General features: G+C 40.3%; 1 protein-coding gene and 1 non-coding gene across 12 annotated transcripts in view; both read left to right on the top strand.

Annotated features, from left to right (window-relative positions):
• The window catches only part of LOC129732265 (protein winged eye), a 674,761-nt gene that overhangs the window by 279,557 nt on the left and 379,988 nt on the right, over positions 1–15,216 (top strand). The gene's annotated exons all lie outside the window — the stretch shown is intronic.
• Trnal-cag (transfer RNA leucine (anticodon CAG)) lies at positions 7,725–7,807 on the top strand. The gene has a single exon. It is a non-coding gene; the product is annotated as a tRNA-Leu (tRNA).

Raw genomic sequence — 15,216 nt, 5'->3', positions numbered from 1 at the left:
CAGAATTTCAATTTTTTTCATTGAGGTTAAGTGGAAAAGTGAAGAAAAGTTAAGAAAAGTGCAATATTCCCTGCTGGACTTGATGGATTTTTCTAGAAATTTGTGGTATTATTCAACACTAAGAGTACTTCAAAACGCATGGTCACAATATATGGCAAAGAGGTAACATGACGAAAAAAAATGCATTTTTTTTCTCTTAACTTATTTTCGAAAAAATAATTTTGTTTGGAGTGTTTATTTTTTATGTAGAGCTACGTCTCTCAGGAAGTTCGGCTACATAGGGATGTAAAATGACAATCTAAAACCGGAAAAAGTTAAAAGTCCAATTTCAAATACTAATGAATCGGTTAGTTTTCAATGGACTTCCATCGTTCTTGCAGCAATCGATTAGAAATTTTTTTAAGAATCCTTCCAAATGTAGAAAATTGTAATTTTATTATGTGAACTATTGTGCTATTGAAAATTATAAAGTCTTGTCAAAACACAAAATACACCTCTGATTGGTCGTTATATGATTGCTTTCCCAAGCACGGTCGAAAGAATTATAGACCTACTAATTCTAAAGGTACTAATTCGCCCTATATAACGGGTGTTAAAAAAAAAGAGAATTTTTTCAATCACATATAAAAAAAATTTTTTTTTCATCGATTTCAGTATTTTTTATTATTAACATAATGGATTTTCTTCAAAAAAATATCAGTGAATGTTTGAGTAAGGGCCGTGGTATGCTGTTCGACGCAACTTTGTTGCGATGCTCTCACAAGAACGTTGTACGGCACTTACGTCCATTTTCCGGATACAATTCCGGATGCTTGTAGTCAGTTGCTTCGTATCCTTGGCCCTCCAATTGTTTTTATATACTAGGGCACTGAGTGAGCCAAAGAAATCCTCTATTGGGCGGCACTGGGGCAAGTTTGTTGGGTTACGATCTATCGGCACGAACGGTATCTTTTTCTCCTCAAGATACACCAGCGTCTTCTTGGCGTAATGGGAAGACGCCTTGTCTGGCCAGAAGACGTACTTCCCATCCGCGTGATGCTCGTTCAGGAACGGCAGCAGGATTTTATCGAGGCACTCTTCTTGATAGATTTGTTGGTTGATTGCCAGACCGCTCGGCTTAAACCAAGGCTTTGAAGTGCCCCGGTCGGAAATGGCGATGTACAACATAACCTTTTTTTCAAACTTGTGCTTGAACTTGTATTTCACTTCAGGCGGTGTAGATGACTTGTCGCTGGAGTAGTAATTATCATTTCCTGGAATATGCGTTTTGGACAGCGGAAAATAGCTTTCGTCGTCCAGAACGAAAGACGTCCCGCGGTATTTTTTGGACATCCACCGACACTGTGTTTTAACCGTCTCAATCTGCTCCTCCGTGTACTCCGGCGACCTCGTCCTCTTCCTGCAGACGATTCCTTCCATCTTGAGGGTCCGATGGATCAATACGTGGGAGCAGCCATATTTCCGACCGGCGTCACGCAGGTTGGTTGCGTTCTTGTTGTCAAACAGCTTCTTCAACGATGTCTTCCTCTGCTTCGTCATTATCGTCACCGGACGACCACTTCCGACCTTCCACTCTACGTTCAGGGAACCCAGGATACGATATACCATATTGACAGGTACATTTTCTTCCTTAAAATGTGTCACCGTGAACTTTTTTCCTTGCTGGAAATGCGTTTTGTAGAACCGTACAATGCGTTCGCGGAGCACGTGCTGTTACGACGCCATCTTTGCTTTGACTAAATTCAAACTAGCAAAACCAAACACGCCTACTGTTTCTAGGGAGCCCAAAGAGCAATTTTCCTGAAGAAAGAAAATTTTACGCTCTGTATTTGAGTTACTGAAAGGTATTGAAAAACTTCTCATTTTTTATTTAACACCCGTTAGGAGCATGTTCCAGCCGAAACGGCTCATATTAGTTCTGAACAGCGACTACAACAGTTCTCACTAAGCAGCAGTTTAGCAGATAGCTATGGCAGCGGATAGCGGACGCAGCTGTGGCAACGGATAGCAGCAGCAGTAGTTGCAGCGGGTACCAGCAACAATAGTGGTAGCGCCAGCTATGCGGCGGCACTTTGTTTAGTAAAATGCTGTCTTTGTGTGGTAGCGGGCAGCATCAGTAGTAGATGCATCCAATAAAAACTTGCCTCCTTTGACAACACACCAACGTTCTGGAAAGCTGGCGTTTAAAATACTTGAGCCGTCAAGTTTGTAATATTAAAACAGGTTTTCTCTGTGTTATCTATTACAAGGAATACCCTTTTCGCACTGTCAGTGATAACGCGAAGATGTGATCAGTATCTTATCTGATATTGAACTAAACAGCAAATTGTCCTTTCCAGGATAAATTAGATGCCTAATTGAAGGGGTAATATTTTCTCTTTAATTAATTACACTTCATTTAAAATAATGGAACAGTTATGAATTGAACTTCATCTCCATGCCTAAGAACGTACTTTCGAGGAATCGGAAATTTTTTATGTTTTTTCGACGCTATTTTGTTTCAAAGCCAAATATCAAAATTCTAAGAGTTTGTCCATATATTAGCATTTTCTTACCCATCTTTAAAAAAAAAGATCTTAAATCGGATAAAAAATGAGCTCAAAACAGTCATTGTACGAAAACGGTTTTGGCATGGGTTGCCGCATTGTTGGCCAGGACCGGTCAAAACACAATAATCTCGCTGAAGCTATGAGACAAAATCATCTCGTCCATAAAAATTGTCAAGACTTAATACACAAGAAACTTGTTTGTGTTCTAGAATGTTTGTATGATATGATGTTCAGTGATGTATGTGCAAACTGAAATTCGGTAGCACTTCAACTCCTCTTTAGCACAATTTTTTTAACATATTCAATACAAGTAATGTAACAAACAATCTTATGTACCTCAAACAGACATACACTAAAAGAGTATTACCCAGAAGTGCAGACATTTTGCAGATTGAAGGATTAAGTCTTCTGTTTTTTCTTCTAATAAATTTTCAAAATCGGTGATTGCTAACGGCCTGGAAATTTCCTTCTATGAACAAAAACTTATATTTTTGGTATTGAAGTAATTGAAAACTTCAACAGTCCCTCATTCCCAATGTGGTCCAAAGCAGAATACCCAGCAACTCCTATCCCTACCTCTACGTGATACCGATATGAGCAACCGGTGAACCAATAAGAGCTTTGTCGTATGCTGACAGAGAAGGGGAAGCTGTTCTCCTCGGAGGAGGCATTTGCAGCCCTAGTAAGGCAGCATACCGAAATTGCAATGCTCCGAACAATCAAGAATTCAATACGGAGCGGAACAACCGGCTACAACCTAGGCGACGAAATAAGGACGACGATTGGAAGCTCGCTACATGGAACTGTAGATCACTGAACACCCCAGGTGGCGACGGGATTCTGCTGAATCAGCTAGAAACTAGGAGAAGAGGTATGGAGGATTTGTGGTTGCAGGACACAGTACTACCAGAGCGACGACACAACCAATGAGCTGGGTACCGGCTTTCTAGTGCTGAGCTGGATGCAGAGTCGTGTGATCAAGTGGCAGGCGATCAACGACAGGATGTGTATGTTGAGAATAAAAGGCCGGTTCTACAACTACACTATCCTCAATGTGCACTGCCCTCACGAAGAAAGGCCCGATGTAGAGAGAGAAGCGTTCTACGCACAGCTGGAGAAACTCTACGATAGCTGCTCGCTTAGAGACATCAAAATCGTCATCGGGGACACGAACGCTCAGAAGAAAAGGCATATACAAGCCGGTGATCGGCCCGCACAGCCTGCACATCGTGACAAACGACAACTTCTTTCCTCGAAAGGAACGTACAGCAAACCAAATTGACCATGTTCTCGCCGACGGCAGGTTCTTCTCTGACATTACATACGTACGCACCAATCACGGTGAAACTGGCTCGGACCACTACCCAGTTGCGGTAACTTTTCCCCAAAACTGTCGACCGTATACCACGTGCGACATCACCGAATCCCGCGGCTAAACATCAAGCAGCTCCAAGACCTTCAGACTGCGGAGGAATACGCGCAACAGTTCGAAGCGGTACTACCCACGGCGGAGGGGCTGGTATGACGGAAAGTGCGAGGCAGTGGTGAATGAGAAGAACAGGACCTGGCCGATATACCTGGTCAGGCCTACGAAAGAGAACAAGGCCAATTATAAACGGGCACGGAACGACATGACCACGAATCACAGACGAAAGAAGCGCCAACAAGAGGATCGTGAACATGTGCAACGACGCGGATGGGAACCTTCTCACGGATGCCAGCGAGGTGGTCGACAGGTGGAAGGAGTACTCCGAAGGACACCTGAATGGCGATACAGTAAACAGCAGCGGAGCAGGATGCAGCAGCAGATGATCGAGTACCAGCCCCCGATGTTCATGAAGTGAATTGAGATCGGGAAGCTGAAAAACAACACAGCCGCAGGCCCAGCGAGCTCTTTACGCCAGACATTGTTTTGCTCATCTTCATCTTAAAGAGAAAGAGTTTTCTTCCCTCTTAACAACTGCGAGCTAACATTCAATGTGCATCACACTATCTGATGTAGAGAGAGCGCAGAGTAATAGTTTCTATGACGAAAAAACGCGCTCAATTTGACAGAGCATCCGCGCACGCAAGAAAAATGAAATAAATTGCTCGGCAACCAACTGAGCATTGCGTTACCGTTCTCATCGCTCAGGGGTGCGGCAAAAACAGTATAAAATCGAACTTTCTGCAGAATACGCACCCATGGTGAGTTGTGAATCTTCCTATAATATTAAATTCGAAAACGGTTAGGATGTGGCTTCAATATGATCCTAAATGTTTTGATATTTGGCCAACTTCGCTTCTAGTAAAGGAGAAGCTAACGAAAACTACTCCCTCTTAAACTGAGAGAGCAAATAAAGGTTTATCCCTAACACGTGATGATAAAGAGTGAAAAGGAACTCTGCGACTGAAATACTCTACGCCTAAATGTGGATAATTACTCACTCTGTGTGAGAGAAAGTCTAGTTCTCCAAGGGGTTTGGCAGGTAGAAAAGGAAATTTGGGCAAAAATCAATAGAACGGATGTAGCCTGCTTTAAGCATGGGAGAGAGTCGTCAGCCACATCTACAAGAAGGGCGACAAGCTGAAGTACCGCAACTACCGCGGTTTCTCGATAATCAATGCCGCCTTCAAAACACTCTCCCAGATTTTGTTCCATCGTCTATCACCAGGAGGTTCGTGGGCCAGTACCAAGCGCGTTTCATGGGAGCCCGTGCCACCACGGACCAGATTTTCTCAATCCGACAAAACTTACAGAAATGTCGCGAGTACAACGTGCCCACGCATCACATCTTCATCGACTTCACGGCGGTCTATGATACAGTCGATCGAGAACAGCTATGGCAGATCATGCACGACAACGGATTTCCGGATAAACTAACTCGACTGATCAAGGCCACTATGGCGCAAGCGATATGCTTTCCTGTTTGCCGTTGAACATCGCCCTTGAGGGTGTGATCCGAAGGGCGGGCATCGACCCGAGGGGCACGATTTTCATAAGGTCTAACAAACTTAGCGACGGCGAATGGAACTTACGCCCGACTGAAAGCCGAAGCCGGACGAATCGGACTGCGGATGAATGCGTCGAAAACGAAATACATGCGAGCGAGAGGCTCCAAGGAAAACATCATCAACCACCCAACTCAAGTCTCTGTAGATGGCAATGAGCTTGGCGAAAGGGCCGGTCACGTCGTAAGGATACCGGACAACAACCCTCTGAAATCACTTGACTTTAGCGACCCTGCCGGCACCAGAAATAGAGGGGCGCAGCATGCACGATGACTCGACTAGATCGAAGGAGACTTGCGGGTGATAAGACACCTGGAGAACTGGCGAAACACAGCCCAAAACCGAGCAACATGGCGACAACTTCTTGATACAGCACGAGTCACCACGGCTCTCGTCTGATTGGTAAGGTAAGGTATAGTGAGCCTACTAAACTGAACTTAAGTATTCGAAGTTAAGAAGATTGTGTAGTTTATTATATAAATTACTCGTCCTCTGTCCTTTCCGTTGGTAATAAAAGTAATGGTGCACAACTTAGTCATTTGTGTGTGTTTATCAGCGATTTCAGAAGATCTCAAAAATAATTTGAGGGCTCCAACAAAAATCATGCGCACGGCTATGCAAGAATGTAACCTTAGTGATTTTAGTTTCATATAACTTGGAATGTTGTTCAATCGAACCAGTTTAAAGATTGTTCAATTCTCTGTCTTACCAGCAAAAGATCTCTATTTCAACATGTTGAGAAATAGAAACCTAATTGATGAACAATCGATGAACAGGAAATACAGCCGCAATCAATATCTTTCGATTTTCCATCGAAAAATTTATTGAAACATTTTACGACCCGATCGCCCATAAAAACTGTTATCAATTTTTATTGAATCCGAAGAAAACGTTTACTGCACCTTGATAGCACTGAAGTACCCTTTTAACTACCGACACCAGGCAGGCCGGCGCATTGGTACTGCGGACTCAAAGTGATCAAAAAGTAGCATCGTGTTGGATAGTAGAAAAATAAAAACAAACCCCAAAAGAACCGACACCGAACGGGAATCGAATTAAACAGAAACCACCGTATTTCGTATTCAAAGTCAATTCATTGGCCATTTACTGGCCCGCTCCACCTGTTGTCCGGCTATTATGCACCTCACCGCACCGCTCACTGCACCAGCAGCATTCTGTTCCCTTCCTTCGCCACGTCATATTTTGGGACTTCCTTTGTGGGCTCATAACGGAACCAACATGCACCCCGGCCCGGAGGAGGGGGCAGCATTTCATACAACCGTCATCAAACCTATAATTTTGCAGAAACGCTTGCGGGTAAAAAGAGATACAGAGCAGAGTACAGTGGTTACGAACGAATGACGAAAGCGCGAACACTCGGTTGATGTGTTGACGAGGACGGTGGGCGTGGCTCGGACGGATACAACTTATATGCAATTTTTTTTCGGTTAACATGGAATGAAAAGTGACGATTCAGTTTTTTTGTACTTTTAAACGCTTTGCGCTGTCAGTTTGTTAGTCAGTTGTAGAGAATTTTCTCGAAAGAAGATGTATGCAATTCATGTACTACTCTTCAATTATGTATGTCATTGCCAGGGAACGTTGCATTGTTCTGTAGCTACTTTCATAGTTGTTTTCCAGTTTTTTTTTTGTGAATGAGAAAAAACGTAATCCTGCTCTGTTGCCGTTGAAACCAGAGGCTCAAGCGTGTCACGACAGTACCAGCTGGCAGTAACAACGATTTTCGGTAATAGTCCGCTATCACGGAAGCGGACAGTTTATTTTAAAAGTAAAGTTTAACGCGCTCTATAATTTACACATAGCCATTCACTACTCAACCGTTCTAGAGTACGTTCTCCCCTGCCGCGGGCATCGCGTTTTGACATGCATAATGTTATTCAATAGTTAACGTGATTAAAAATAAAACGGCCTTCTCGCCTCTGGCTTCCAACCGATTCGGTCCCATTTTACTCACCAGAATAGCGTGCTGCTACTGAATGCAGCTTTTAGCTTGATAGGAAAAACAAAATTCTCGAAACTTGCTTTATAGTGTTCCTACGTTTTTTTTTGCTGCTGTCAGTCAGCTTGGTAGGGTATTGAATTTGTATTGAAATTGTATGAAATAGGTTTTACCACGACTAACTGGCGGCGCGGTGCGGCATTAAAAAGTGTTGCTTCATACGAGTCAGGATGGCCGAGTGGTCTAAGGCGCTACGTTCAGGTCGTAGTCTTCTCTGAAGGCGTGGGTTCGAATCCCACTTCTGACAAGATTTTGTTTGTCACTTTACTGATTAACAGATTTCACGGAACTTTTATGTGTGAATAACGGGAAGGATGATGTCAGCATGTCCTCTCTTTTCCGGACTATATCTCTTTTTCAGTCTGCCGAGTCGTAATTTCGAATCACAAAGCTCTTGGTAACCTAAATGCATCTGCTTTGATATTTCTCAAAGTCAGTTTAAAAGATTTGCATTATCTGTGGAACTATTCCTCGTTCGTAAGTTTTAGTTACTTTTATGACCAATATTGCACGATACACAGCAATTGTTCATGAACAAACGAGAGATTGAAACCTAGAAGTTGATATTTAATCATGACAATGCTCGGTCACATGTTGCACGTCCAGTTAAAATCTACTTGGATAGTCATGGACGGGAAGTTTTACTGCGACTGCCATACACAGCAAGCTTATTCTGAATACAACTTGTGAATTGAATAAATTTATGCAGAGGGAATACGTCTCACCTCAGACGATGGAATCAAAAATTGGTTGACCACTTCCTGGCTTAAAAAAAAATGAAGTTTTTCCATTGTCAGGAGGATGGGAAAAGCATTTCACTTTCTTCCAAATGCAACTAAAAGCGTTGGAATTTTTATAGTCCTTACGGATTACAATGCTGTTCTTGTTTTTTCTGAATTGACCTGTTATTAAAAAACGAAAATTTGTATACTTTGTTGCTTAATTAACCATACTATTCATACCCACAATGATTCATTTTTATTTCACTGCAGCTAATAAACTGAAATATTCTGATTTGGTAGAAAACCGATCCAGTAATAATTTGGAAAACTAATTGCATAGTAAAAAAATTAATCCGTAATTCTGCTGTGATACAGATTTTTTAGTGCTGTTTTGATAGCTCCTAGCATTAATCTCTTTCCGGATGAAACTCATTTAGACGCATTTTATATACAAAATAAATAGCAGAGGTGTATTCTGAATTCCCATTCATCACAAGAGGAAACAACTAAATCCTTCAGTACATTGCCTTTCTGTTCCATATTTTATATGTCGGAAATGTTTTATTACCTTACCTTACATTGCCCGCGAGGGGATAGAAAGATTGAGATAGAGTTTTAATTTTTCTCTGCACTGGAGGAGAGTTCAACGTTGAAAGGTACTGCGAACATAAAATTAAATTACTTTTTCCGTTGTTTTCCGCTCAACCCATGTTGGGGCCGACTGGTAAAACTATGAAATTCCTGCTTACGAATCTTATTATCGAACAACGTAATCATTTTTCCTTTGTTAGATAAAAATAGGTTAACGTAGCCTCCTAGCAATAGGAAAAAAAAACTTTAAACTGGCCAAGAATCGGCTTCCGACCCTAACGATTGTGTTCACAACGGCAGCGCGTGGAGTTCACTTCATACCCCCACGACACGAGCGACGGCATCGGCGGTGGTCATCCGCAGTTTCGCCTCCGGTCATCCTTTGATATCAGATATGTATCTCTCGCGGCTGTTGTTCCATCCGATTCACGTGAAGTCATCCTTCTGCCCACGGGGAGACTGCACTCTCCGGAAGGGTCTCTCGTTTAATGGAATTAAAATAATATGCTGCACACACAAACCGGGATCCGCTCATCCCGTTCCAGTCTGGAAAACAAGGGTTTCGAGAATTCTTTTTTTTTCGTTCTGGAGAGCGTTCCACAAGCTCCAGGAAGCGTAATAATCGAAAAACATTTTCAACATTGTCCGGATGTTTTCCGCTCTCCTTTTAAAGTGGGATGTACTACAAAGGCCGAAATGCCACACTCATACGTACGTTCGTTTTTCGCACCGAAACCGAACCCCGGTGAATGTGCGGGCAGAAAGCATTTCGTCTGGCCGCTTGTGAGCTCAGCTTAGCTTCTATTGCCCAGGACATCCGTACTGTTAGGTTGCAAATGGTTCGCGTCTAGTGTGTTTTTTTTTCGTGAAACATTGCTCCAATTTTATGAAACACGAGAGTCCTTGACTGCATTTGATGACAACGTCGGAGCCATCTCACTTTGATGAGTAGACCCACGAGGGCGACCGTGTCCCGGACAACGCGACGATAGCAAGTAACGAGTTTATTTCTTTTCTTCTTATCCGTGAATGGACTTTCCTTACAGAATAGATTCTATAGCGCGCAACGTTGCTCGTAAGCAACGTTCGGATGGAACTAAACGCGAAACTCCCTTTCGCAATGAATGGTTGACATTCGTGGGGTTGGCTCTCCGACATTGGAAACAAGATGTATACATTGCAAACACGCTCGCCATACGCTGTTGCAGAGCCTGTTTTAGATCTGAGCGCATTTTTGCCTCTAGGACAAAACAGTTTTTTACTAGATAAGCGTAGGAAAAATTAAGACCGAAAACATGAACGGTTACCTGTTTTTAGAAACTGCAATTCTTTGACTACGACTTTTATGTCGTCGTCTTTTTTCGAATCAGCCAAATGGAAGTAAACACGAAATTTGCGCTATTGTTGGTTGGTAGCGTGATCGGCGTTCAGAAAAATGCAGATTCTTTCTGCATCTGTTAAAGCTCGCTAAAGTAGAGGATGTTTCGTACTTTAAATACTTTAAAGCTTGTGACTTCTTTTTTTTTACATTACGCTCTATAACTACACAATAGAGCTCTTTTCAGTGCTTTTACTGTGTGTCTTTAAGTATATATCAAATGAGGGAAGCATCTAGGTAGAAGAGTAGATTGCGTTGTTTGCTTGGCATCTCGACACTGAAAAAAAATAAATCCAGCCCGTCACGCATGTTTGCTCTTCGATCATAGATCATAGATCTCCACAAGTAGGGACAAGTGGAATCAAGTGGACAAGTGGAATCATGATGTCAATACTTTTCCTTGAAGTTAAGCTGAAGTAGGTACCGCAAACTGGGGTGACTTTGATCACCGGGGTGACTTCGATCACTGTATCTCTTTTTTGAAAATGTGGTAAAAAAGCGCTCGTAGTGCTTGGGACTTGTCGTAATCTTCACTGAATGCGTGGATATATGTTCGCATTGCTACTACTCATGCATTTCCTGCTATTTAAAGAGTGTTTTTCATGCTAAAATATTAATTGAAAATAAAGTGTATTTTTGGCGATTTTTGTTGCATACAAACAATCGGTTCAAGCAGATTCAAAACAACAAGTTGCAATACGTAAAGTTTTTTTTATTTTGTTTCCAGATTAGTTCTTAAGATGAACAAATATTATAACAATACATTTTATTGTTATTTTTGCAAGTTTTTCCTAAAAGGCAATGTTGACTCCCAATATTCTCCACAGCGTATTACATATTTCTTCTCAACAAAAACCCAAGACGTGAAGTAACATGCAAATTTGGCCAATTTCATAAGTCATATTCCTCGTTGACTAGTTTTTGATGATTTTAGACCACCTTCTCTCTCAGTGGATAACAATTCATATATATATTCTAAAAATTTTGTATGAATCTTGTACATTCGCCATTATAAACTGTTCACGTAGAATGTGAATGGCCCCCAAATTGCTTTCTATATCTATAAACTCGTTTAAGCCGTTTAAGGCTGTTCAATTTAGTGAAAGTAGCAAAGTGTTACACCAAATTCATCAAAATAATGAAGTGATCAAAGTCACCCCGGAATGATGATTGGTGTAAAATTTTTAGAGCATATTTAGAAACAGCAAAAATGTTGTTAAACTTTTGAAGTAGTGACTGAATCTTTTTCAATGCATGCCAGTACTTATTTCAAAAATATCGAATAATATTGTTTTCAGTATATTCGGAAAACATTTGAGATACAATCAAAAAAGTGATCAAAGTCACCCCAGTTTACGGTACTATAAACTGTTGTGGATTCCATTTGTCCCAATTCACCCATCTTAGAGTACGCCGAGCATGTTTTAATGAATAAATTTTTAAATGTGCAGTCCATTACATGTTTTAGTCGGTTTTCATATTAAAATAAAATGCTAACCTTTTTGTGTTAGGAGATAGAGGAATGGTTTATTTGGCAGTGTTTTAGAATGTGCAAAAATATGAAACTTTGCCGAACAAACAAAATTTCTTTTTTCATTGGGTACACAGTTACAGAATATTCTATATAAAAGTTACTTAAACGTTAGTTTATTGTACTCACTTTTGTTGGTTATATTTTACAAGAAAACGTTGTTCTAAAGAAGCATTTGGACGTACAAAACACACATCTTTGTTAAAGATCATACATATTCAGGACTTTTCCTTACAAAGTTATAGCATATTTCAGCTTATTTTTTCGATTAAAAAAATGATATAACTAAAATATGATATAACTTTGTAAGGAAACGTTCTGGAAATTATAGTATTTGTCAAAAATGTGTGTTTTGTGTCTCTCAACAATTTCTCTGGACAACACTTTCGTGTAAAGTGCAGCTAACAAAAGTTGAGTATAAAAAACTAACTTTTAAGTAAGTTCCATATAATATACTTCATAACTTTGTACCGAATGAAGATAGGATTTTTATTTGTTCGACAATGTTTCATATTTTTGAATCTTCTACAACTTTTCAGAATGAACTATTCCTCTATTTCTTAACACAGAAAAGTAGTTTTTTAATTTTTAGTCCAGTAAACTTTTCATAATTTTTGACAATTTGTGGTTATTATTTTGAAGACACTATTAGGCTAGGATGAATGTGAAAGACGCTATGGAATTAAGTTCCACTTTTTGTCTTATTGGACCACTGTGCAGTGGTATTTCCGGAACCAGGATGAACCAAAAATATACCAAGGAATACCAAAAATCGGTGTCCGACAACATTTTGAAATACTACAAGGTATCCAGCCCTAGGGGTTGTATGAAATGGTGACGTAGGACTAAATGTATATATTATATGCTGCGCTTAATTGTTCACAGGCAACACTACCGGTTATTTTTGATGCATGAATACATGAAAATTTTACACTAGTAGTAGTTGCGAAAATTCTCACAACTTTTATCTTCAAGCATCTATAGTTCTGAAAAGAACCGATTCCATAATCTTCAGTTAGAAATTCGTGCTACAGAACGCTGATGATTGCACCATCGGTACATTGAATATTTTGCTTGACCGCGCATAATAAAGTTTGCTCTAAAGCTGTGCCAGCTAAATATTCTGCAGCGTACGATGGTAACTGTTGCTGCCGTATGCAAAATAAAGGTAACATGCTTCGCAGTGCCTGGAAGTTGACTCGTATGCAGCTCTCATTTATCAATGTCGCGTACCTTTAACAGCTGCACTGCACTCGCTATTGTGTAACAAACTAAACTGAAGCTGAATTTTCTACACGCAGTCTTTTGTATCGAGTTCAGAGTAGATTTTTTCCATTAGGGCGTGACCACGCAGCTTGGAGAAAGACAAACAAACCAAAACACCTTCGATACTACTGAGTGATTTTCATAAGCATCAAAAGAAAGTTTTTGCTTTCCCGATGCGAAAATCACTCTGGTTCTTAGATTAACTAATTTTCGTTTCTAATATTTGACTGATAACGGTGTTCGAGTGAGAACAAACATACAATTAAACCGGAAAACCACTCAATTTAGCAGTGAAAATTATTGAAATGAGGGTTATATCTTGTTGTGATAAACTATTCATAGGCAATACTACCGTTTATCTTTGGTGCGCCCTGGTCGTTATTGTAAAAATGATTATTGAGAAATAGATGAACATTTCACACTAGTAGTAGCTGTGAAAATTCTCATAATCTTATCTTCAAGTATTTATAGTTCTGAAAAGAACCGATTCCATAATCTTCAGCTCGAAATGTGTGCTACAGAATGCTGATGATCGCACCACCACCGGTAGCATTGAATATTTTGTTGGCCGCGCATAAAATTTGCTATCCGCTGTTCCCCTCAAAATATCAAGCAGTGTACGATGATGCCTGTTGCTGCCGTATGCAAAATAAAACCGAACCGATTCCATAATCTTCACGTGTGCAGAACAACAACAGAACGAACAGACCGCTGATAATCGCACCAACGGTAGCTTTGAATAGTTTTCTTGGCCGCGCATAATAAAATTTGCTATCCGCTGTGCCCTCCAGTAGCTGTGCCAGCAAAATATCCTGCAGCGAACGATGGTAACTGTTGTTGCCGTATGCAAAATAAAGGTAACATGCTCCGCAGTGCCTGGAAGTTGACTCGTATGCAGCTCTCGTTTCTCAATGTCGTGTTCCTTTAACAGCGGCACTGCACTTGCTATTGTGTAACAAACTAAACTGAAGCTGAATTTTCTACACGCAGTCTTTTGTATCGAGTTCAGAGTAGATTTTTTCCATTAGGGCGTGGCCACGCAGCTCAGAGGAAGACAAACAAACCAAAACACTTTGTTGAGTCAAAATATGTAGGCAGTGGAATTCATTTCGTCCATGTTATTGTTATCTGTGCTCGGGAAGCAAGCCAATAGCGATGAAATGTTGCAACAACAACAATGTTGAACTCTATATCAAACAATTGTTAAACATTTTATCTCATTTTATCTAAGATCTTAGATGCATTGAGTCGTTCGCTCGCTATAATCGTTTGAAATCTGACGCAACATTGGCCAGTTTCATTTTCAATTTCACAAAATGTTATCTAGTATAGAAAACAAAGACGTAGTCCTACGTCAAAAAAAATGAATTTTTGCTTAACACATTTTGAAAAAAAAAATGGATTTTTGCTTGATGGGGAGAGAATAAAGGAAGTGGGAAGATGAATCAATTGCTGATTTGAAATAGAAAGTGCTTTGAATAAATATTTGGTGGAGCGTGAGGTTGTGATGAGGAATTGTCGAAGAGGTAATGGAATTTATAGGTTGAGGCGTAGCGACAAAATAGAGGGGAAGAACAGGAAAGAGAGGGGAGATAAAGCATAAAAAAGGAAATAGAAAAAAAACGAAAAGAATCCCTTTGATCAGGAAGCAAAAGTGACATCCAGAGGAAGAGAAAGAGAGATAGATAGATAGATAGAGAGTAAGAGAAAGAGATAATGTGTAAGAGCTTATATGGAAATGATTAAAACCAAATTTCAGCAAAGAGAGCGGAACTAACAGAGAGATGAAGAAGGAACTTTTTGTGTAATTATTTGCTGAAGATACAATTCTTTTACATTCAAAATTACCAACATACCTCGCAACGCGATTCAATAAGAACAAGGAATATCAATTTTCGAATTCAACCAGTCCTCAGTAACTTCTAAGCCACCATAACAACAAGATGTGCAGTGAATTGAAATTTCAATTTGCTACGAAATAGCTTCGAAAAACGTTGAATAATGCTTTGATGCAATGAACATTATTCCATAATATTACCCCGCTTCGCAGTGTTTATTTTATAACCACGTTTTTAATAGTCCCGCTCTTTTTCAAATTACATCATTCTCTTAAGTTCGTGGTGTGATGTTCTACAACTGTGTTATACAACTTAGAGTGGGGTAATGGG

The sequence above is a fragment of the Wyeomyia smithii genome, chromosome 3 (assembly GCF_029784165.1).
Source record: "Wyeomyia smithii strain HCP4-BCI-WySm-NY-G18 chromosome 3, ASM2978416v1, whole genome shotgun sequence".
NCBI classification, from domain to species: Eukaryota; Metazoa; Arthropoda; class Insecta; order Diptera; family Culicidae; genus Wyeomyia; species Wyeomyia smithii.
The sequence above is the reverse complement of the archived record's forward strand: the minus strand, read 5'-3'. Positions and strand labels throughout refer to the sequence as shown.